At 33.7% G+C, this 25,536-nt stretch overlaps 2 protein-coding genes across 3 annotated transcripts in view; one reads left to right on the top strand and one right to left on the bottom strand.

Annotated features, from left to right (window-relative positions):
- The window catches only part of LOC149788414 (stabilin-2-like), a 495,609-nt gene that overhangs the window by 220,370 nt on the left and 249,703 nt on the right, over positions 1-25,536 (top strand). The window lies entirely within an intron of this gene.
- Positions 1-25,536, bottom strand: part of LOC149788415 (sex peptide receptor-like) — a 131,522-nt gene that overhangs the window by 94,585 nt on the left and 11,401 nt on the right. The window contains exon 1 of one of the 2 annotated variants that reach the window (XM_089974377.1): positions 1,175-1,240. The exons of the other annotated variant lie outside the window; for it this stretch is intronic. The gene's annotated coding sequence lies outside the window, so the exon portion shown is untranslated. Of the gene's footprint in view, positions 1-1,174; positions 1,241-25,536 lie in introns of those variants that run through there. 2 annotated transcript variants of the gene reach the window in all.

Here is a 25,536-nt window from a genome sequence, read left to right as displayed (position 1 = left end):
GAATCACAGATTGAAACAACAGTGGACCCCCTGACCATTGTGGTCCCAAGGAATTTGTCCTACTCTGTCCACGGTCCTGGATAAATAAATTTCTTAGCCAATCCAAGCAGCTTTCAGATTCACATTCATTCCCATTTAATTTATTAACTAAATGGCAAATCTTTGAGGAATCTGCTTAATATGTGATGTACCGCCTTTGGTGTTCATTGTTTGCTGCTAATTAGACAAATTAACTTGTTTATTTTCGGATTATTCATTACCATGCAGTCATAATGGGGGGGGGGTCAGGCGAACTTTAGATGAGTCACGATACAGTAACATAAAGCAATAGATACTCATTTATTGTTAAAAATACTTGATGAAAACGTACATTTCAACTCTTATACTTGTGTGCTGGCATATTATTGTTTAATACTATCTGCGGCCATCTATAATGACAAATTTTCTATTCATGTAAGAAGTGTAGGTCACACAAGTTGCCCTATGTCAAATGCGCATGACCGTACCTGTAACCGGCTATGGGATAGGTTTGGCCAGCTAAAAATAGTATCTGAAAATGATCTATAGGGATACAATATATACTTGCTTTTAAGTCGAGTCAAAATGCAAACAACAAAGATCCTGATCTACTGTAGCATAATGCATCTCCATATCAGGATCTGTCTTGTTTGTTCTGCTGATTACTCTTAACAAACTGCACAGACCCAGATCTGACAGCTTATTGTGCAATGGCAGATCTGAGTCTGTCCTGTTTGCACTTAGACTTGTCTTATAAGTGAGTGTATTCGTTAGACACAGAAGAGTCTGGTAATGAAAAACTACCTTGGTATCCTTATTGACAACACCCTGAGCTGGGAAAGGCAAGTTGATAAAGTTATTAGAAAAGGTAAACTCTACTTTACAGTAAAATCTCATTGTGTCAGGAGCAGAGAAAGACATTCTATTGTGCCAACCATTAAAAGAGAGCAGCAAGGATTGTTCTTGATGCTGATATTGATACACCATCTACAAATCTTTTTCAAACCCTTGGGTGGTCTCCCCTTTAAAAGACTTAAACTAGCCTACAAACCCTGCTATGGGTTGTCTCTTGATTATCTTCAAAGCAGTTTTAAATTTGTGGAAAATGTACATATATATTAATTAAGATCCATCTCAAGCAACAATTTATGTTTACCTTAATAAACTTTAAGTTGTATAGGATCAGGTTTGCTTCCCTGGAAGGTGCCGTTAAAAAAAATACAACACAACAAACCAACTTGCCTTCTGCATGCTGCACAACTGTGTTTTGAATAGGATGTTAAATGTGTGTGTTGTATACATAGGGATTGGTTCCCATTCCAAAGAGTACTTTATTTGTTTTACAAATTGCATTTGACCCAGACAGTTTAGACTGAGCATGACACATGGTGATGCATTATTGTTGTTTAAGTGACATATATCTCTTTATGTATTGTAAATACTTCTGTTCACAGATGAAAAACAAAATTATTTTTGACACGCATTTGTTAAACTAGTCTAAAATGTTAGTTCCCATATGGAGTTAGATTTGTTATTGACTCTCAAGTCATTTGATATGGCTGTTGATCTATAAGCTTGTGTGAGTACTGAGACAAGTCATTGACAGGTTTTATTTGACAATGTGAGCCTTAATATGACCTCTCAGAATAAAATTCTTGGTGTATTCGTAGATAACAATCTTACTTGGTCTATTCACATTAAACATATTTCAAGAAAGGTTAATTCTTATCTTTGGTTAAGGATGAAAATCAAAACATACATTCCTCTTCAGTGTAGGGTCATCTTTAAAGTTATATTTAGCCATATCTGGACTATTGTAATGTAATTTGGGGTAATACCTCTAATTAAAACATAACAACACTTTTAAGACTCCAAATGAGGGTTTCCATTTAATTATAGATCAATGTATAGACAATTTTCAGGATGCAATGAATAATAAAAAGATGTTAACAATACATGAAAGAATATTTCTTAGAAAGGCCAAATTGATGTATAAAGTAGCCAGAAAAGCCATCCCTGTCTATCTAAGCAATATCTTTCACCAGAGGTGCTGATGGTACTCCAAATATAAGGTCCATCTGAAGTAAAAATTACATTATACCAAGGCCAAAGAAGGAATTGTTTAAAAAAAGTTTTCAATATACTGGTCCACTGGTATGAAACAACATTCCCAGTGACATAAGGCAGACTCCTAGCATTTCTTCATTTCATAATCAATGTCTTAAATGGATGAAATCTTTATAGACAATTGAACAGTTCTAGTAAAATAAATACCATCTGCTTTTCTGTAATTTGCATCATTTTCATAGTTGGATTTTTCCATGCAGGATGATATTTTACATTTTATATATGTTTATTTGTTCACAGATGCCTGTGCACATGTTCCAGGCTTGATATTTTGATTTTTAAAATCACTCACTTATTTAGTGTCAAGCCAGATTCTTCACATCATGTTGTTTATGTATATATTGTACATAACAGATAGAAGGCCTCAAGGTAGATTAGCTTTCTAACTAATTGAGTTACCTTCTCTAAATAAAGTCTTTATTATTATTATTATTATTATTGTTGTTGTTGTTGTTGTTGTTGAATTCCATTAATATCACAAGTTACTATTTTTAGAAACAATTACACACTTTATATACAGTACGTATCTCATGATGAGAGCAGATGCAAAACATTGGGTGGGCTTAATAGAGAAAAAATATGCTTTGTAACTTTTATGCAAACAAGTTTTTAGAATATGGTGGGTGAGCTTATTATTGGACAAATGTGGCATGTTGGTACAACTTTGTTATCCATCCAAGGGTACACTTTAAACTGATACAAATTACGTGTTGCATGGCTTGATTCTAAATAGTCTCTTAACTGGGGCATACCTTACCCACAAAAAAAAACCCAATAAATCTTATTCAGGATTTATTTTTAAGAAATGCAAGGAGAAATCTCCCTCCTTTAAAAAAAATAAAACTTAGAAGGGAAATTTCCATTCCATTTAAAGTGATGTGGGGTTGGTGAAGAATTTTTATCATTTTAAAGCAGAATGAAGAAATAGTGGCAAAGCCTGTACATATATGGAAGTTACACACATTTGGTTCATTGTTTTGAAAACTGATTTCTCAAATCTGTAAGAATCCCACAACTGTGCATCTACAAATGAACCCTTGCCATTGAAATTTGTAAGTACCATTCTGCATTTTGGAAATAATAAAGTGAAAATGGTCCCAGATGACAATCTTGTTATCACCTAAAAGTAGCCTACCCTGTGGAATCTGGTTAAGCTGAACTTGTGTCTCCACCCTTTTTGTGTGAGGATTAACATGGAGTTTGAGCTAAATTAGTTAGATCAGACATGAAAATAGTGGAACTCTTTTTTCCCTTGACATTACCATTTGGATATGAGATATTTGAATACATGGTGCAGCTACTGTTCTTTTTGGTCATGATTATGTTAACACATTAACCCTTGGTGATGAGTTTAAGTGGCAGGAGGTAGTAGCCTACTGCCGAGCTCTGTAGCGTCAAGGTCATGTATGATACACTAAAGTGGGTGGTATTATAGAAAGGTAGACAAATGTAGCTCTACAATAATACTAAATAATCTGGAATTTCTAGTTGTACTACAAAATACAGAGGGAGATATCTCATTTTTATGACCCGATTTTTTTCTATTTTTTTTTGTGTCCGGATTTTAGACTTTTTGGTCTCAGACCTAAGGCAAACTGGTATGAACTGCAAACAGACAGATGAACCTTTGCAAAAAGCAGGATAAGATGGGCATTTGGAACAATTCTGCTCATGTGCAAGCCAAATAGCCAATGAAAAATGATGTTTCTAACACAACTAGGCAGTATGCTATTGGAAGATCACCTGGATGTTGGTGTTTTTGGATGTATTCAGGTGTATTCAGAAATAGCTTTCAAAATGTGTTTCCTACTCGAATTTCAGACAAAAACAACAGAAACCTCCAGGGGTTAATGTGTTAATGCCAGCATGAAGTATTTATATTACATTTAACAATTGCTCTGACAAACTGTATCTATAGTCATGAAACTTAATGGGTGTATTCATCTTGAAGAATATTAGATACCATGAGTCAAAGTTGGCAGTTGTGATCTGCCTTTCATGCTCCAATTATTACCCATGGGAAAAAGTAGGTCCAATGGATCAACTGTTCAAGCTCCATTGATTACAAGGAGTGTTTACATTTAGCTCAGTTTGGCAGACACTATTATTTGTACAGCAATGATACCTGATGTGTCTATTGAAATTAGAGGGTACTATTTACTGTGGCCAAAATGACCTACTTTTCACACACAATATGTGTTAAGATTTACATCTGCTTCACTGACACAGTTGCAGTGATTTATGTAGGTACATTCATGAAATTTGATGGGTCTATTCATCTTGATACTATTCACCTTGGCCAAAATAGTAGATCAAAGTAACCTACACTACACACTCAGTGGTTAAGTCTTAAGATTTCCATCTGTTTCACAGACACAGTTGCAGTGTTTTATGTAATCATCAAATTGGATGGGTCTATTCATCTTGGAAGGTACTAAGCACCATAGACAAAAGGAGGTGACATAAACCCACTTTTCATGCTCTGGCAACTTTTCTAACCATCTTCTTTCTGCTCAGGAACATTTGTGTACATACATTTAGTGTCATATGTTTTGGACCCCATTCCTTTGCAATGGTTACATTCAAACTGGCATCCTCTTTGTGACCTCTAATTTGATATGTTTTATAATTTAGTACACTGAACTCTTACTACAAACTACTTGTGAACTGGTTTCTTTTGCTTTGTTGCAGTATGGATAATTTGCTATTCGTGGAGCCCATTTGTTCTGCAACAGACAATCGGTGTATATCAGACATGATATTTCATATGGATAAACACATTCATTCTGCATTATAGAGCATCTAAGAATGACATTTTCCGTCAGGGTGTGGATATCATATTAATGATATAACCTATGATGTCCTTGTTTGTCCTTTCCATGTGAACAGGAAATTCCATTGTATTCGGATATTATTTGGAGCTCGCCTTTGTGATTCACTGTTTCTCATGGACAGTGTTGCGCCTTAAGTAGAGCTATCTTTATCGCTATCATTGAGGGTGTTTTGCTCAGGTTAGGTTATTATTCACATTGATATAATGGACACACCTTCCACATCATGGCAGCTACCAGTGCTGCTAAGGCTGGAATTCCAGATCTGATCCAACCTGATGGTCCTCTAATGTATCTCGTAGATATATTTAGGTGCACCCTGATTGAGTTTGCTTTGTGTAGAGGCATATATCATAGCGTGTACCTCATTTGTTGGTGCACACTTGTGTCGATCCATGCAGTGGTCTCTCGAATTAGTCCTTGTTCCATAAGCAGCCGTGACAAACGTTTATCATGATATAATTACTCTTACTTTACACTGAATTCCAACACACCAAGAATATTTTGATAATATACACAATAATGCCTCATGAGATTGAAAGTAGATTCTACTTTTCAGCCAAGAAAATTCTGCAAAGATATGACTATCTTTGATAGACATGGATATCTGGCAACAATTCCCACCAGTGATCTACACGTTGTCCCTCCTTAAATTCTGAAGTTAATCAGTTTGGAGTTGTATAACTTCGAAATCATCCTGATTCCTGATTCAATTCTTTGTCCTATTTAGCATGTTAGCCGCTACTGTAAAGCTCTTTATGGCACAAAAAGCAAAATGCTTGTCCTGGCATTCATTTTTCATGCAGATTGACCAATTATGTTCCCATCAAATTTGCGTTCAGGGTATTCTCATTTCCGCACATTTTTCAAATGGTTATTCAATCTCTCGTCCCGCTCTTAAATTTGAATCGCCACGTTTAGCAAACATGCTCTTTTCCATCAGTTTCTGTTACGCGACGATTCATTGGGCAATTACAAAATTTTGACCAATCAGAAAGCTTTATACAACAATCCTCTGTTAAACAATAAATGGAACAAATACTTCAAATAAGTAAAGCTCGTTGTGGAATGGGACCAGATAGAGCATTATTTAAAAAAAATTTTGGAGATGATATTAAAAAATGGGTCCATATCGAGGAAATTCAGGTCGGGAGAAAAGCGAAATTATGTTTTAAAACGGAAAACAAGATGAAAACTTGTTTTACGGCAGTTAAATCAAATTGAAGTTAAACAAAAATACAACAACAACAACAAATTTGAAAAAGAAATTTAACAAGGAAAGCTGTGGAAAGAAGTTATAAATTGTGCCCAAAATAAACAATAAAATTACAGCTATCAGAAACAGGAAATATAAATGCTGCTGAAAATCATTCAAATTGTACAAGAAACAATAAATGTTATTATATCTTACTGATATTTTTATTGAACTCTCACTGATATTACAATCACAAAATATCACTATATTTTCAGTCATTTAACTTTACAGACACACAAAAGCCAAGTCCTAATTATGCCTTATTTAACTGATGTAAATGACTAAGTTCTTCATTCCGCCTAGATGTTGGTTAGAAAATAAACTAAATCCAGATTCCTCCTTTCATATAATAGATGCCAGTGACTAAGTTCCTAATTCCACCTAGATGGTGGGTGGAAAATCAACAAAGTCCAAAATTATGCCTAAAGATGTATATATAGCAGGAATTTGACAAAAGTCCATCTTAGAGTTAGATGGACTCTAGATGGATTCATCTTTGACTTCTCAAATTTTCCATGTCCGCCTTTGTATTAACCAGATTTTTAACATTTTAGGCAGATTCCGCCTGGAGTCTGCTTAAGTTCCAGGTGGAATCCACCTAATTATTTTGTACGGGACTATTCCGCATCATATAAATTCAGTGGAAGACTTCAGAGATGTTGTAAAGCTTTTCATGCAAGTCATTCATTTTCACATCAGCTGTATCTTCCATTAGTAGACATGTGAATTCCTAACTGGTTATCAAATATATACATGTATAACTAATATTGATACCTTTAGGTACATCTGGATTATCATACAGTTTGAAACCTGGTTCATGTGTTTTCCATGTTATTGTATTCTCAATCATTATCATCTTGCTTTATCCTTACATTTCCTTAAATTGGGGGCCTTTGTCACAGTTGCACTGTTCCATTATCACAGGGCTCCCTTCACTTCATTTCGGCCATTACCAAGTTTCATGCATTCATAACTTTGCTTTTGATCCCCCCAATTTATATCAGTACTTAAATGTACTCAACTATTATACCCACATATTTCATACCCGCTTCCTACGGTGCATATATGGAGTATCAGCTGATGTTTGTTATCATAGCAATCCTCAGGATCAGACTTATAAGTTTCAGTTATCATTGTCCCTATATACCGCCTATCAGCCCCTTTGCAGCTCCACATAAGGTGTCAGACACTCTTCACAATCCTACATACTCTCCCAAGTCTCTCTTCCTGAGGTAGTGAGATGTTCATTAACCAGTTATTAATATTGCACCTCTCTCTCATCCAGGAAATTCCCATCATTTTTTTAAAACTGCCACTGTAAAGCTTCTGCTGAAGAAACCAACACTAGACCATAACGATTTAAGGAACTACCGCCCAGTTTCTAATCTTCCATTCATATAAAAAAATCTTAGAAAAGGTTGTTTTATACCAGCTTGTATCTCATCTGAATTCAAACAGTCTTTTTAGCAATGTACAATCTGCATATCGCCCTTGCCACAGTACTGAAACTACTCTTCTAAAAGTAGTTAATGACATTCTCTCTGCTTTGGATAGCGGAAAGATTACAGTCCTCACCCTCCTTGATTTGTCTGCAGCATTTGACAAATAGACCATGATATATTACTTCACCGTCTCCAGCATGTATTTGGCATTCATGATACAGCCTTACTGTGGTTCAAGTCCTACTTGATCAGCAGGACACAAATTGTGTCCACTAATGGAATACACTCCAGCCCAGTTAATCTATGTTAATCACTACCATTTACACTCTCTTATAAGTCCAACTGCAAACTGCACAGACCTGGATCTGTCATTGTATAATGAGCCAGCAGGTCTGGGTCTGTGCAGTTTGTTAGGAGTAATAAGTAGAACAAACAAGACAGACCCTGATCTGCAATCAGATTATGATACAGATTATGATCAGGAATTTTTTGTTGGCAGTTTGACTTATAAGTGAGTAGGGATGGTATAAAACACCAGGGTTCAGCAAAAAAGATAGTTTCATGTTAATCTTTTGATCTGTTATTTGCTAACCTGTAACAAGGATAATCTAATATTTGCTTTTGTTTTTCAAAACATTCACTGCATTTTATTGTATTACAAGGTTCGTTGAAAGGATTGTAGATGTTTCATCTTTAGTATTACACAGACTGTGTCTATACAGTTAATCATTTCATCACTAACAATGCTCTACATTACTAGAGCTGGTTTACATTCAGATTCTGTTTTTTTTTTTTTTAAAAAAGACCAATGACACCAGTCTAAAATTTCTCTGCCCTGTAGTACTCATATAATGCTTTTTAAAACATGTATGGTTCAACCCAAATGGGTCACGAAATAGGATTGGAGGAAAAGCAATCATTGATATTAGGTGTTAGATACATAATATCTTTGGAGACCTGGATGGTGGCTTGGATAACTGAAAAAATTCAGCTGGGAGAAATATTCAGACTGGATTAGATCATTAAAATTATCTTGAAGTGAAGATGGATGTTCATGCTAACCATGTTTCCCTTCCTAAATGTTTAACCCTTTCCATCATGACACTGGCAAATTTCATACTGCCACGCAACATTCCATCTTTGGAAGCATAAAAATAACCCAAAAGGCCATTTCCAAAATGGAGGAAACTATGCTTGTTCAGCGCTGAAAAAATTATCAAATGAAATCACTTTATTTTATTAATATTTCAGTACTTGTAATTTCAAGATAATACAAATTAAAATGGAAATCTGTGTATTGCTTGCTTTGAAAATTTATAATATAAAATTATCATTCTCAATAAAGCCATTCGTTTGAATGCAACTGTATCACATCTGGGTTCAATAAAAGCTATTCTACTATCATAGGATAACAAATATTGATCATCAACCCAAATTTGTAGCTTTCACAATTCTTTTCATAATAAATAATATAAAAGGCACTTCTTTGAATAATGATGATATAATGTTTAAAGGTAAGTTCTACCCGATATATTTTAATATTTATGATACAATGTTTCTTGTTTTACATGTGACAAAAATTCCAAGTACTGATAAATAATTACATTTTTATCATTTTAAATTTCAATAAGAGTCCCTCAAAAGCACCGATGCTCTACTGGGCAAAATAATTTACTGGAATTCATGCCAAGACTAGCTCTGATATTCTTCAGCAATAATAAAATTTCAGTTTAGCAGCTGTGGCACACAGATGTCAGCTTTGCACCATTTTCATTCAAGACAAAGTAGACATTAGTAGTCTACTGGTAAAAATCCCAAGTAATAACTATCATCCATTAGGGGGCAGTAGTGACAATAAGATTTCCAAGACTTTTGTTGTGGCAGCCATTTTTATTTTGGACCACTAGGCATCATGAGAAATCTGTTGGTGAAAACATCATGTTGACAAGACCATCCATTTGGGAGGAGTAGAAATAACAATACATTCAAGGTATGACCTTCTATTTACAAGTAACAACATAAAGATTTTCAAAATGGCTACTGTGGTGGCCATATTGAACACCAGACCAACACAGTTTTCATTTAAGACCAACTTGTCATCATAAGTCTTTTAGTGAAAATGTCATGTTGATAAACTAGCCATTCAGGAAGATTAGCAATAACAGGATTTTCAAAATGGCTTCTGTGATGTGGCCATATTGGATGCCAGGTAGACAAAATTTTGTTTTAAGACCAACAGGACATCATAAGAAGTCACATGGTGAAAACCCCAAGTCAATATGACTTTCTGTTCAGGTAGAGTTGTGATTGTAAGATTTTTAAGATGGATGCAATGGTGGCCATATTGGATGTCAGATCAGCACCATTTTGATTTTAGAGCAACTGGACATCATAAATTATTTAGTGAAAATCCCATTTGTATGTGACCATTCATTCAGTAGGAGTAGTGATTACAAGAATTGCAAGATAGCTGCCATGGTTGCGTTATTTTCATTTAGGATCAACTAGATCATGGGATGAAAGTGTGTGTAAAGTTTTATGGCAATCTTCCAAGTAGTTTAGGAGTAGTAGCAATAAGAAATTGTGCTAAAGGATGGACAGATGAAAGATGAGGGAAACGGACCATCTCATAAACTCTTCTGATCTACAATTAGTATTGCTAAAAATCCAGTTATTTTTCTGAATGATTTCCCAACCTTGAAGTTATAAATTGAATTTTTACAGGTTTTACCATAAATTACCTTTGATGATGCTTAGATATTTGTTAATCACTTTATGCATCTTTATGTTGAAAAGATTTCTGTAAATTTCAATAATTTTAATATTTTGTTAAAAATCATCTTTTTCTTCTTGATTAGTTTACAGTTAGATTGATTAGTAATTGAATAAAAATATTAATAAATAACTTTGGGTATATTTTAAGAATTTTTGGAATTTGTCAAGTTTTCAATGTTTGTTATTTACAAGGTCATAGGCTTTTCTAACACAAGGCCCTTTTCTAAAAGCTAAATGGAATTAATTTATTTACATTGAAAGCCGCATACCATTGCATGGATTTGTCATGGATATGTTGGACAATCGATGTAAGAATTGTGTACAACCATTTATTCCATGGAATACTGTATAATATTATTCCATGGAATAGTGTATAATATTATTCCATGGAATAGTGTATAATATTAATCCATGGAATACTGTATAATATTATTCCATGGAATAGTGTATAATATTATTCCATGGAATACTGTATAATATTAATCCATGGAATACTGTATAATATTAATTCATGGAATACTGTATAATATTAATCCATGGAATACTGTGTAATATTATTCCATGGAATACTGTGTAATATTATTCCATGGAATACTGTATAATATTATTCCATGGAATACTGTATAATATTATTCCATGGAATACTGTATAATATTATTCCATGGAATACTTATAGGTTACTGCATTTGTATGGGAAAATATAAACGAGTTTTGGGATGGAATACTGCACAACCTTGGGAGTGCAGTATATCCTTCCGACAAAATGAGTTCATATTTTCCCATACAAATGCAGTAACCTTTTTATTATATGCTCATTTTTTTATTCTACCAAAGGTTTAATTATATAAACAAAATACACTACAAGAAACAACATAAATGAATGAATGCCGTATTCCAAACTAAATACACAAGCACAGATTTGTCATTGCACAATGACATCATTATTAATGCACACATAACTCTGCCCGGATAAATTTGAACTTAGTTGCGCGCTCAACATAACTTTCGAAAGAAAATGGCGTGTCTAGTTAAAATTGAAATTTGCAGTCATATTGTGATTGAATGCGCATTGCAACAACTTTTCCATTTGATCTGGAATTAATATATTTTGGTATTTTGTTTCGATTCAATGAAAGTTTGTGATTTTGGACTGGATTCATCTGTGCAAATCATACATGAAATACATCGGATTGAAGTTGTGTGGGAGAAGCGTGTTGATATCTGCAATTGTGTTTCTGTTTCTGTCATTGAATGTTTGAAATCATAATGTGGGAAAAATATGAAGTCTTTCAATTGCAATTATCAAAAAGAATCTATGGAATTTAATGCTTATTTCATTTTGAGTGCAGTAAGGAGGATGCAGTTGCACTTATCGTCATCAAAATTACAGCACAATTTCGAAATGTGTAATCCAGATTGAAAACCTATGACATGGCTCATGTAATTCGAATTTGCAGAATTAAGAAAATACATTTTAAGGAAATTCAGGATGTAAAACTGTAAGTATATTTTATTTTGCCATTCTTATCACCAGCTAAAGAAGAGAGTATATGACATGTCACTTGTATGTTATTTGTAAGGACATTATCTTGCGGCTGTTATATAATGTAGGTAGTCTAAATCCATAACATTGTATCAACACAGCTGGTATGTGGCAGTCCAAGAAACATCTGTGTTAGTTCATTCAGAAACAAATTTAAACAACCACAATGTAAAGAGCCTCTTACGCGAGTGTACATGATTTGTGTACAAATCAACAGTGCTGGCTTCTGCGTCCATTGTTTGTTTACAATAGAAAGTAGTTCCTTTATGCATGTGAATGCTATATATGTATTGTTGTGCGCGTTCAGTATCGGGGAATATTGAACAATTCTGACGATCTAAAGTTAACAGGGGAAAAAATGAGTATATAATAATGTATAATATTATTCCATGGAATACTGTATAATATTATTCCATGGAATACTGTACAATATTATTCCATCGATTGTTCATGAAATCCACAGTTTCTTCATGGAAATTAAACCTTAATCAAAATTAGCTAAAAATCTTTTTGTGATGGATGCCAAATGATCTGTATTTTGTAAATCTTCTCAATATACACCTCTCCTTCAATAACTTTTGTAGAAGGGGGTCCAAAAAGACTGACATCACTTTAAGTGAGGGCACAAATAACTTTTGTAGAATGGGGTCCAAAAACACTGACCTCACTTTAAGTGAGTGCACAATAACTTGTGTAGAATGGGGTCCAAAAACATTGACCTCACTTTAAGTGAGGGCACAATAACTTGTATAGACTGGGGTCCAAAAACACTGACCTCACTTAAAGTGAGGTTACAATAACTTGTATAGACTGGGGTCCAAAAACACTGACCTCACTTTAAGTGAGTGCACAATAACTTGTGTAGACTGGGGTCCAAAAACACTGACATCACTTTAAGTGAGTGCACAATAACTTGTGTAGACTGGGGTCCAAAAACACTGACATCACATTAAGTGAGGGCACAATAACTTGTATAGACTGGGGTCCAAAAACATTGACCTCACTTTAAGTGAGTGCACAATAACTTGTGTAGACTGGGGTCCAAAAATAATAGATCTCACTTTAAGTGAGTGCACAATAACTTGTGTAGACTGGGGTCCAAAAACACTGACATCACTTTAAGTGAGTGCAAAATAACTTGTGTAGACTGGGGTCCAAAAACACTGACATCACTTTAAGTGAGGGCACAATAACTTGTATAGACTGGGGTCCAAAAACACTGACCTCACTTTAAGTGAGTGCACAATAACTTGTGTAGACTGGGGTCCAAAAATAATAGATCTCACTTTAAGTGAGTGCACAATAACTTGTGTAGACTGGGGTCCAAAAACACTGACCTCACTTTAAGTGAGGGCACAATAACTTGTGTAGACTGGGGTCCAAAAATAATAGACCTCACTTTAAGTGAGTGCACAATAACTTGTGTAGACTGGGGTCCAAAAACAATGACATCACTTTAAGTGAGGGCGCAATAACTTGTGTAGAATGGGGTCCAAAAATAATAGACCTAACTTTAGGTGATGGCACAATAACTTGTGAGGAATGGGGTCCAAAAACATAGACTGCACTATAAGTGGGGCACAAGTTACCAAGGGACCCTGAAAATGAAGACGGTGGTGCCATCCTCATCCTTGCAAGACATTAAGAAGACCATGGAGGGGTGGAGTAGCAGTGCTATTTAATTGCTGAATTCTGTTTTATAATTGTAATGGTGTAATGGTAATACTCAATAAACAACTTTTTCAGATGAAATTGATGGCTTTATGGTATAAATTAGCTTTATAACCAATCTCTGAAAGATTGTGAAAAACCCGAGTTTTCAACACATTATGTGTGTGTCTCTTGGTACCTTCAGAACATTATTTATTCATTGCGTCCAACAAAGGAGGATTCCTTTTCCTCACAATGTAGGGACGTTTGTTAAATGAAAGAAAATGTCAGTGTTGAAACTTGATTTTTTAAAATTTGTTTTATGAGTAAAATATTGATGCCATTACAAGTAATAGTGAAACATTTGCTGATTTCTGAGCAAATCTCTGAGTTCCAATCAGTAATTTTAAGTTTGCTACAAACTGTGGAACCTGCTTCTCTGTAATGCACCGTATGTATCAAACAAATCTTTGAATTCACTGGGTAGTCCTTTTGCTTGGTTTCCTTCCTATCTTTGATCATATTTGTTAGTTGCTAGGATAATTTATGGTAGAATAATACATTCTTGCACAATAATATTTATAACTGTGTTTGATTGGTCAGTTGGCCTGTTTGAGTGGTGGTCAGTTGGTCAGTTGGCCTGTTTGATTGGTCAGTTGGCTTGAAACACTGCCATGATCAATATCTCATACATAAATTGGACTTTGATGCCTTGTAACAATTTTTTATTCCATTCTCTTTTTTTTGATTTGATGCAAAATACATAATTAATGTAATATAAGGCAGGTCTGTTTTTAATTGGTGTAGCAATACAACAAACATGTCTGCAAATGGAAGATCAAAACAAAGTCTGCAGTTAATTAGGTTCTCAAAGAAATGTCAGCATACATAGATGTGATGGTGGATTGACATTTTTCACCTTTGAATACAAAAAGGCATATCACATTTAGGATGATTACAATGAAACCAAATTAAAATAAATGACTAAAGCTATTTAAATTTATTTCATAAAGTGTTACCATTGGTAGGTATTAGTGACATTTTCACTTATCAAAGTTGTATTATTAAAGATTGTTATTTACTGTGGATCTTTAGTGCAAAGAAAATGTAAACAAAAATACAGAACTTCTTAATATAAGTTGAGACTTTCAAATTTCCAGATGCTGACCTCAGTTTTCGACTTTAAAATGAGCAGTAAATCAGGATTTTGTTTACCAGTTTTGATTTTTTCCCCCTTCATTCAACAAATAAGGGTAAATTATTATGGAATTTTCTAGGAAAACAATGGAATCCATGTCTGCCCCATTTTTATAAGTGGGTTTGCAAGTTATCCAGGAATGAGTTATTATGGGAGCGATGTGTATGTGTGTATTAGTACAAGCAATGTTAGGCTGTTGTTGTTGTAATGGGGTTTAATACCATTTATCAGCACAGTATAGGCCATACATAGAGGCTGGTATAACTGTTGGAGGAAGAACCTGGGGAAACCCCTTGAAAGAACCACATACCTATGGGAAACAACTGGCAAACATTCTCATGTACCCACATTGGCCTAGCACGAGACTTGAACCCATACAGACATTGGTCAAATGGCAGTGAACTGTAACAGAGTGCTTTAGACAACTCAGCCAGTGGGGCCACTGACGTAAGGTTGTACATTGACTTGTTTTATAGATAAAATGGCATTTAAAATCTGTCCTGATGGGTTTACCTAAGCAAATGTATCGATGGGTTTAGGACTTGTTGTTTATGAGTGTAATTCTAGCATTGAAGCTTTGGTTCATTGGTGTTTGCCTGCAATGGATAACTCAGTTTTAGTCTAAAAAGGGAAGCAACTCCAACTTTTACTGATACATGAATTTGTGATAATTGCATATTTTCTTGATCTATATTTAAAGTTTGTGATCGGTTATTGACTTTTACTGATCTAAATTAATTACATATTAAAAGTCAGTTTGATCCTGTCCTGAACCCTCACATATGCTGCATTCTTTATTTTTCTATCCCATTGCTGACAAGTTAAGAAAGGATAGGTGTATAAAGGTCTTTCAATTTTGTTAAAATATTTCCAATCTACAATCAAATATGACCACCTTTTCTCCATCAAATATGGCCATTGCTGCTAAAGAGTAAAAACAACATTAAATGACTTCTCAAAAGTTTACTACATTTTAAAGAAATCGCTGTGTCATAAAAGGCTTTAAATGTTTTACAAATAAAGCTTGGATCTGCCCTTAAATAAGGCAGCTATTCCTAAAAATGAACATAATTTGTCTTTCTTCAAAAATGCTTTACAGAATTCGACCAGCATCTGGACATGAAAACCGACACATTATATCTATCATTACTAAAACTTGGAAAACCTTTAAGTTACTTATTCTTAAAAACCTCTAAAAATTTGTTGGAAAGTATTCAGGAATGAAATCCTGTATCATTTATAGAAATGATGCCAATTCATTATCTGTCGTCATTAATGTCACAATGAAAAAAAATACAAACTTTCTTACAGCAGTTCTTTTCACAAACCACTGAACAGAAGATAACCATGTTTGACAAAAAGCATTCAAGCATGAAAGCCTTTGTTACAGGAGTCATGCCCCCTGATTATCCATTTTTACAGCTTGGATGTCTTAAGGCCAGCTTTACCTTTTTTTTTTATTTCAACCAAGTTTGTTATGCAGCTCTATATTGATGGGACTGTGAATACGTTTGATTTCCAGTGTTTTGCTTCCAGATTTCCAATCCTGCTGATAGTAGAATTTTGCCATGGTTTGTTGGATTTCAATCAGATTTCATATGAAGTGAGTTTTCCCCCTTGGCTATCCATCCTCCTCAATTTTGTCTCTGTAGCATTAGTTTATCAAGCATTGCTGAGCTTGAACCAAATTTTCCAAGTACCTTGATACTGATGAGACATTAAATAAGTTTAATTTCCAGCATTTCATATTACCATTTAGACGTTTAAATGAGTTAAGGCCCATAATTGCTGGTTCCTCTATTTAAGACACTGACAAGTCAAATGTATTGAGTTGGTCACCCATCTCAAAAATGCCTAGTTTATAATGATATCAGTGCTTGTTGTGATGTTTACCACTATTAATTATACACATGGCTAAACTGAAAAATTGAAATAGTAAAGATTGCCTTGGATAACTCCTCTAACATTATACCTACAAGTATCTCAGACTGCAGATATGCAGCGTCTGTGTGTTTGTCAAAATTATTTACAGTTAGAAAGTAATTTTTTCTGATTTATGGTTAATATTTAAAGCATACATTCTGTGAAGTTGAACATGTAAATATATGTCTCAAGAATTTCCATGGATTATATATATATATATATATATATATATATATATATATATATATATATATATATATATATATATATATATATATGGAATCAGAAAATAATAAAGTTGTGCCAATGCTCCATAAAATCCATGGAAAGATACTTCCATGGAAATTACATGGAAAGAAATTGAGTATCCTAATAAGGCAACAGGAACAACCACAGAGGCTGCATATGTTTAAGAAATTCTGAACTATAGGGTCATGGTCATCCCATTCGCATTACGAACCATTCCTACCTAAAAGTCATTGTGAACTAGTGTAGGATGTTCTTGATTCTTGGCAATATTACAACTGGAGAAGCCTGCCGAAACTGTCAAGTTTAAAAATGCTAATAGGTCCATATCAGATTAATGTAAAGTTATTTATATTAGCTATGTTTGTACTATATTGTTATGTGGGATTGCTATATATAAGTACTTTTAAAATTGCAAGAAATGAAATCATATTCTCTTTCATTACTTAAAATATACAGACAGCAAGTTCATATTAACACTAATTGCATGTCATTAACTTGCTTGCATTTTCAATACCTTAAGAAAACATTTAAAATGTTACTGCTAAGAGGAATAAAAAGATAAGAACAGAATTAAGGAGTCTCTTATTGTTTAGTAGCTGTTGTTTAAAATCACTTAACATGAAGTTTTAAAACTGACCAATGAAATGTAGTTTGTATAAATCCTGTAAAATCCTGGCGTTTATCAGTTAAATATGAACAAATTTATTGCACTCAAAACACTATACTCTTAAAATCACGAAACATTATGAGAATTACATTTTTAGTGTTATCAAACAAATTGGACAATCCGTTGTACACAGAATTAACAAGCTGTTTACAATTTAAGTCAGAAAATCAATATATGTGTGGTATGAAATCATTTGAAAAAAGACAACTTTGACATGCAGGGACATTATTCAATTAGTCTATTCACTGAATTGCAGCATTATTTTGTAGGAGTTTGATGTTTTATGAAAACTAAATTAAAAACTGCTATCAGGCAGTTTAATTTGACATCATATTTTACATATCTTTGTTAACTATATGTATTAAATGAATAATGATTTTATGAGAAATAAAAACTTGAGTTAATGTTATTTTTTGTTTCTACATGTCTCTTACACTCATGTATTTGTTTATTTGCTTCTTAAATTTTCAGTTTGACATAACTGAAACAAGACAATTTGTCTCTATCTAGTGTGTCAGTTTTCCAACATTCAGAACTGAATTTTGAAAGTAAAAATACCCAGCTAGTTTACATATGTTGATGTGGAAAATTCCCCATTTGACGCATGATAACAAATCAGCATAAATTCTCTCAATGTATGCCTATGAACAAGAATTATGAGCTCACCCAATATGAGACACTTGTAGCAGTCATGAGCAATCTGACAATAAAACGAAACCAAGATATGATCCATGGGTAAACAAATGTCTGCAAGCACTAATATTGATTTGTCAATTAACTCAAAGGAGTCAACAAAAATCAATTTCTTTCTGTTTTATTTTCCCAATGGCATGAAGAACTTCATTCATTCAATCAAAATAATAGTTGAAAATGTTGTTTCTTCATTAATATAACATTTTGTTGCTCTGTTAAATCAATTATAAAATTCATTGCTCTGCTAAATCAATTATAAAACTCATTGCTTTGCTAAATCAGTTATAAAATTCATTGCTCGGCTAAATCAATTATAAAAATCATTACTCTGTTAAATCAATTATAAAATTCATTGCTCTGCTAATCAATTATAAAATTCATTGCTCTGCTAAATTAATTATAAAATTCATTGCTCTGCTAAATCAATTATAAAATTCATTGCTTGACTAAATCAATCATAAAATTCATTGCTCAGCTAAATCAATCATAAAATTCATTGCTTAGCTAAATCAATTATAAAAATCATTGCTCTGCTAAATCAATTATAAAAATCATTGCTCTGCTAAATCAATTATAAAATTCATTGCTCTGCTAAATCAATTATAAAAATCATTGCTCTGCTAAATCAATTATAAAATCATTGCTCTGCTAAATTAATTATAAAATTCATTGCTCAGCTAAATCAATTATAAAAATCATTGCTCGGATAAATCAATTATAAAAATCATTGCTCTGCTAAATCAATTATAAAATTCATTGCTCTGCTAAATTAATTATAAAATTCATTGCTCTGCTAAATTAATTATAAAATTCATTGCTCAGCTAAATCAATTATAAAATTCATTGCTCAGCTAAATCAATTATAAAATTCATTGCTCTGCTAAATTAATTATAAAATTCATTGCTCTGCTAAATTAATTATAAAATTCATTCCTCTGCTAAATTATTTATAAAATTCATTGCTCAGCTAAATCAATTATAAAATTCATTGCTCAGCTAAATCAATCATAAAATTCATTGCTCAGCTAAATCAATTAAAAAATTAATTGCTTGGCTAAATCAGTTACAGATTCATTTTATCATCTATTGACTGTCAGTAATTTCTTTGAGTTAAATAAAGCTCTGGCTCATGTGTCATTTTTGGTGCAAAACAGTAATGTTACAGTGATCTTTTATTTTGTTTAACCTTTTGATTGCTGATGAAAAGTACAGGATCATTTCCAATTTAAAGAGATAGTAATAAAATGTTTTATAATTCTAGCAATTAAATTATTTCTGTTTTATTCAAAAGACTGTCAAAATCTGCTGTCTTATTTTGAGTGTGAAATTGATTGCATGTTCTATTACTATAGGTTGTGAAGACTTAATACAGTGTGTTTTCATGGCATTTGCTCAAAATCATCGTTAAGTAATGAACCAGTCCTGGTCTGATATAATCAACATTGTCTTGACACAAATCATGAGGAAAATTGCATTCCACTGTCTGTAAATTTAAAATAATATAAAGTTCACATAAACAAAGAGTAATATTAATGCTGGATTAAAATTGCCAGTATGTGTAATAGGTATCCATACCATTTCACCCACTCCAGTGAAATTGATTCCTAGATCTGAGATTGATATTTGAATGGGTGTAGATTCTAAACTAGTTTTGACAGACCAAAGTTTTAGGAGACCACTATGCAAGAGACCAGGTCCTGCTGTCATATAAGTTTTACTTGATTCCAAGCATTAGTGGAAGAATAAAAATACAAATGCTTCATTGTGCACATTTCAAATAACTTTCCAGATGTGGAATAACACTTATTAACCATTTTGGCTGAGTAAATTTTAATCATTGAGGAGATGTATTTTTCATGCATAGATCAGCTGTTACTTAAAAGAAATACCTCCAATGAGGGACCACCTGTCTTCAGGCCTAACAAAGGGGGGGGGGCAACCAGGGATAAATCCCAGGGGCCCAGGCCCGTAAGGAGGCCCCATCTGAACAACTTCTAAAATAGAAAATTTTTGTTTGAATAAGAACTAGGAGAGGCTCGAGCATTTCTTACCCTAGGACCCCCGATTGCTCCTTAAGGCCCTGCATGTTTTAAAAGACCACTTTTTATTGGCAGAAGTAGCCTTCCCTCAAGACAAGTTTCAATGCCACAATGATGGCTTGAAACTTGAAAGGATTTTTTTTTAAAAACTAAAAGGTATATACTCTCAAAAAGATTTATTATAAAATTATATCCTCTAAAATATTGAGAACCAGCAATTTAATGTTCTGGAGCATGGGAATAACGCATTTGTTTAAATAAATTGTCTCTGGCAATAGCTCAAAAACTTATCTTGCTGTGATTTAAAGCAAAATAATACCAGATTATATTCATTACATTATTTGAAATAAAATGAATTTTCTTGAGATAAAAGAAAATAAAATATCTCTGCTCAAACTAAAATCATAGCCCTCCCTCAAAATTAAATGGTCAGTACCTTTTAGTCAATGAATGTGCTTTGTCTGTGTTAATTGTTATGTATCAGAGGTAGTCAGTGAACATAAAATGGTCTTAATAAACGAGAAAAAAATTGAGTGGGGTTGAGAAATTATTTGAAATTGAAACAGAAATAATTGAAAATCATAGTATGATGCGTTATAATGGAATAAATGTGCTTAGCTAGTAAATTTAAAAAAAAGGACATTTTCCAAAACTTTTTGATTTGGCCTGGATATCTTTCACAGTATCCCATTATCCACAATATGGCATGTATCAAAGCTGTGACTAAATAAGTATATTCATATTTACAATATTTAAAATTAATTAATTTGTGAGAAAATTCCACAGTTTGCTAAAGAAAATTCAATTTTTGTAATAATAATTTGTCATGTGAAAAATGAAAACAATCTTTTTAATGTCACTAATATGTATTATATTTCATGAACATTTTTTTTTTTGTATTCATTACTGATGGAAATCACCAAAGTACTAGTACAGTCAAATAGTACCCTGGTACGTAATCAAACCGGAATAAAATAAGTGGTAAATCATTATACTAATAATGCTGCACACTTCTGCTATGCAATGTAAATGTAGTTTAAGGAATTGACTCTCATTTTACCATTTTACTGTTAATGCCTGCAACATGATAAATACTGAAGTACAATACACCTATTTTAACTTTAATATGAAGATACAATACTTGAGCACAATCACATCTGCAAAATTTTGACTGGTCATTTGGTTTTATCACTGACAAATTATGATGCAAATAATATTATTCAAGTACTTACGAAATGGTACACTCATTTGATTGGTGTATATGATGCAGCAAATACTTGGAAAACATGGATATGAATCAGTTAAAAGGTGATGTGAAATTTGATTTTTAATAGCCATCATGTCATTATAGAATTAGACTTGAATCATTGTTTTCATGTGTAGGGCATATTACACAAATGCACTCACATGCATAGAAATTATATAAACATTCCAAGATGTTTTATAAAACATGAAAAGGTTGCTTCAATCTCTACACCAGTAATAGTATTATTTCTTCTTATTATGCACCCAGCTTGTGATTTCCTGTGCAAATGCATTGCATGGTGTAATCCAGTACGTTTTTCTGCTGAGTGGGCATTATACAACAAGTATCTATTGGATTCTGTCCGATAGGACTTGACAAGTTATGCTGTGTAACAAGACATCATAACAGATCTGTCATGATGTAACAATATGTAAAATTTGGTCATAACATATATTTGTATGCTATTGACTCACAAAAAAATCATTTAAGCAAAAAGATTATTTTCAACAACATTTGTTTTCCTTTTATTGTTGAAGAACTATTTAACTGCAATTTATTATTTTACAGATATATTGAATTACAGTCTGCATTGTTGAACATTGGTTAATTATTTTACCGATATGATGTATATATTGAAGTACAATCTGTATTGTTGGAAATTGTTGTCATGCCCAAAGTATGTGGCACTCACATGCTTGTGTCTTTGTACTCTAGTCTTGTGCACAAAATCCAACAGTACAAACACTATAATCTTCAATTACTGGACCAATAATCAGTGTCTGTGCACCAAAATGCAACCTGCTAGTTGCTATTAGTGTGAGAAACCAGGAGTTCAGCAAGCAGTAGGTGGGTTTTTCAGGAGTCAATAAAACAATTAACTATCTCTGGTAACTCGAGGGTTCATTACTGCATCATCAAGTGCTGTCTGTAGGAAAATACCTTGTTATGATGGTGTAATTGTATAGGCCCATTTACCATTTAGTTATGTCCAATTGACTTCACAAATATTCAAGTACAGGTAAATTGATCAAAATGGTATGGATGATGGATACAGTATTTCAGTCTGCCATGTCTCATTCCATATGTGATAGATTGAAAACATTTTGCTGCTTGCTGTATTGTTTTAGAGAATCAGGAAATATGCTATCTTTTTCAGTATTAGTCATTGTAATTGAAAGAGCTGCTTTACAAGTCATTATATTTTTTATTAGTGGTAAAAAGATTTCACCTTGGAAAATGTTGGTTGCCGGTTTTTAATGGTAATTGGAGCACACTCAGTAAGCCATTCCAAGCTGACCTGTGTAGGTATCGAACTTGAAACCCTTTGAAAAATTAATAATGCTTATAATGTCTGTGCAAGCTTTAGCAACATGCTTAATTAGGGCCCAACATAAATCTAAAAGAGCCCTTTCATAATAACCTTTTCTTTTTATCGATATGGTTCAAGCACATATGCTGCCAGCTTTTTTGACTAAATTTTCATAGAGGATGTCATGTGAATAATGGAAGTCGGTGATCAGAGAACCTGGATGGTATCTCAGCCAGGACATGGCTTATGATGGAATCAAAAATGGATCCTATTACCTTTTGTAATGTTAAAATATTCCTGAATGTGGTATGTCTGTAAGTCTGTCAGCACGAATAGTGGTAAAAATGCCATTCTATAATAAAGATATATTTGCAACTAAGCAGAGAATAATTTTTACTATATTTTGTATTGACATGTGTCAATCAAATTCTAACACATGTCAATAGCTATGGACTACTGACCAATACTATCACTAGCAAAGGTATGAGGCATTTATCTACAGGTCTTATGGAAGCTTGATCTTTTTGGGTGTGGGATGGCATAGAATATTATATAAATGCAAATGAGATGTCAGTTCTGTGGAACACTCATCTTTTTCCTTAAAAAGTCTACAATGAGAAAAATAAAAGAAAAACAGAGGAGCCAAAGATGCCTCTAGTGTTTGTAGTTGATAAAGCTCAATGGACTGCAAGCATTGTAGTCAGAGAGCTGCTGTCCCATAATGTACCACATATTTTGGTCTGCCATGTTCACAGGTTAGCATGTGTTATGCGTGAGTAAACAAAGAAGTTTATTGTGCCCAGTTTTTGTTTTGATCCAAGGTCCACCCACTAATTGATAGTAGATAATTCATCACCAGTCTTTTCCCCCGATAATTATGTTTATATGATTTTTTTTGTGCGGTACAAATTTAACATACCTGAATAAAATCACCTATGCAACTTATTTGTTATTTAATAGCTAGGTATTATCGAACTGTTCCATCTTTCTGATAGTCTGTGAGAAGATAATAAAGATGAATTGTGTTCATGTTGGATGAATCAGTTAGCAGTGGGGATTTTCATTTGTGACTGAGCACACTATTATTTGCTGTTGGTTTCACCTGCAGTTGGCAGTTACTGTCAATTGTATCAATTATATTCAAGTTAAGATAGAGGGTTAGCTCTTAAGCTCAGAAGAGCACTTCAGGGTACCAGGAGTTTAGTGGCCTTTGATACTCCTTTAGGAGGGAATGAACATGTGGGAGATGTTGGACACTCTTTACTTGAGGTAGAGGTGGTATCAATCTGCCAAATTATATTCTTGAACTTCCTGGTTACCAGGAAAGGTGGAAAGTTTCATATTGATCTCTCTCCCTTAACAAATCTTCTTCTGGAGGAGACATGAGGCCCAGAGGTAAACCAACATGCTATAGGTGGATTTCTCTCTCTCTCTCTCTCTCTGTCTCTCTCATAGTGAGTATATTCCATTTTGCTCTCATTTTCATCAGTTTAACAAATCATTCTACCCACTTAAACCACTTTTATTTGCACTTGTATTTTACTCAGTGATATGCTGAAAATTTAAGTCATTAAAGACCAAATTCAGCTATGCAATAGCAGCAGGTAAGATATTGCTGCTTATAAAATGTAGTTGGGGGTGTGTGAAGTTAAACGAATTTTAATTATTCAGTACTTACCCATCACTATTGCCTAGTGAGGTGAACTCTTCATGGGTGCAACGGCCCAGAATGTGCCTTGGAATGACGAAATGGCAATGGATAGAGTTCTTTCACCAGATCATTTGCAGCCAAGCAGGAAAACTTATGGAGCTAACCCATGGCATGGAAAGATACCAAGAAGTGCCCGAAGAATTTCAGAGAGAGATCAATAGAGGAATGACCAGTGAGTTACTTTAGTGGTCATGAGGACAAGCATAAGCATGGTGTTGGATGTATGGTACATAAGGACATTGTGGGTAAGGTGATGGGTTGTCAACCAGTTCCCAACAGGATTATTACCATCTGCTTGTGGGCATCTCCCTTCAACATCACCATCATAGAGGTTTATGCCCCAACATCTAAACGTAATGTGGAGGAAGTGATTGAGTTATATGGCTAGCTTCAACTCTCATTGAGTAGACACCCAAGAAGGATATTCTAGTTATTCAAGGAGACTGGAATGCCAAGGTAGGAGAAGATGCAAAGGCAGACTGGTGAGAAGTCTGTTGGCCATACTGTAATGAACAGACTAAAGAAAGAAGACTCAAGCTGCTGGACAATCTAGTAGTAACGAACACCCTTGGCTCCCCACAAACTATCTAGAAGGTGGACTTTGCACAGTACAGACAGAAAACATCACAACCAGATTGACCACATCTTGTTGTGGAAGTGTTTCTGGTCATTAACACTTCTAGAACGTTTAGCTTCACAGGAGCCCCATGACTTGCTGATGATGACTATCAAACTTTGAGGAAGACTAAGAGGCCTAGACAGGTAAGGATCAGGTTTGAACTTGAAAACTTAAAGAGGCAATAGGTGGCAAATTTGCACCACTCACAATTCTGTGTGCTGAAGAAATAAACCTAGAGTCC

This window comes from Sinohyriopsis cumingii, chromosome 11, assembly GCF_028554795.1.
Source record: "Sinohyriopsis cumingii isolate HCF-2022 chromosome 11, ASM2855479v2, whole genome shotgun sequence".
Lineage (NCBI taxonomy): Eukaryota > Metazoa > Mollusca > Bivalvia > Unionida > Unionidae > Sinohyriopsis > Sinohyriopsis cumingii.
Note: the sequence above shows the minus strand (reverse complement) of the source record. Positions and strands in the feature narration are given on the sequence as shown.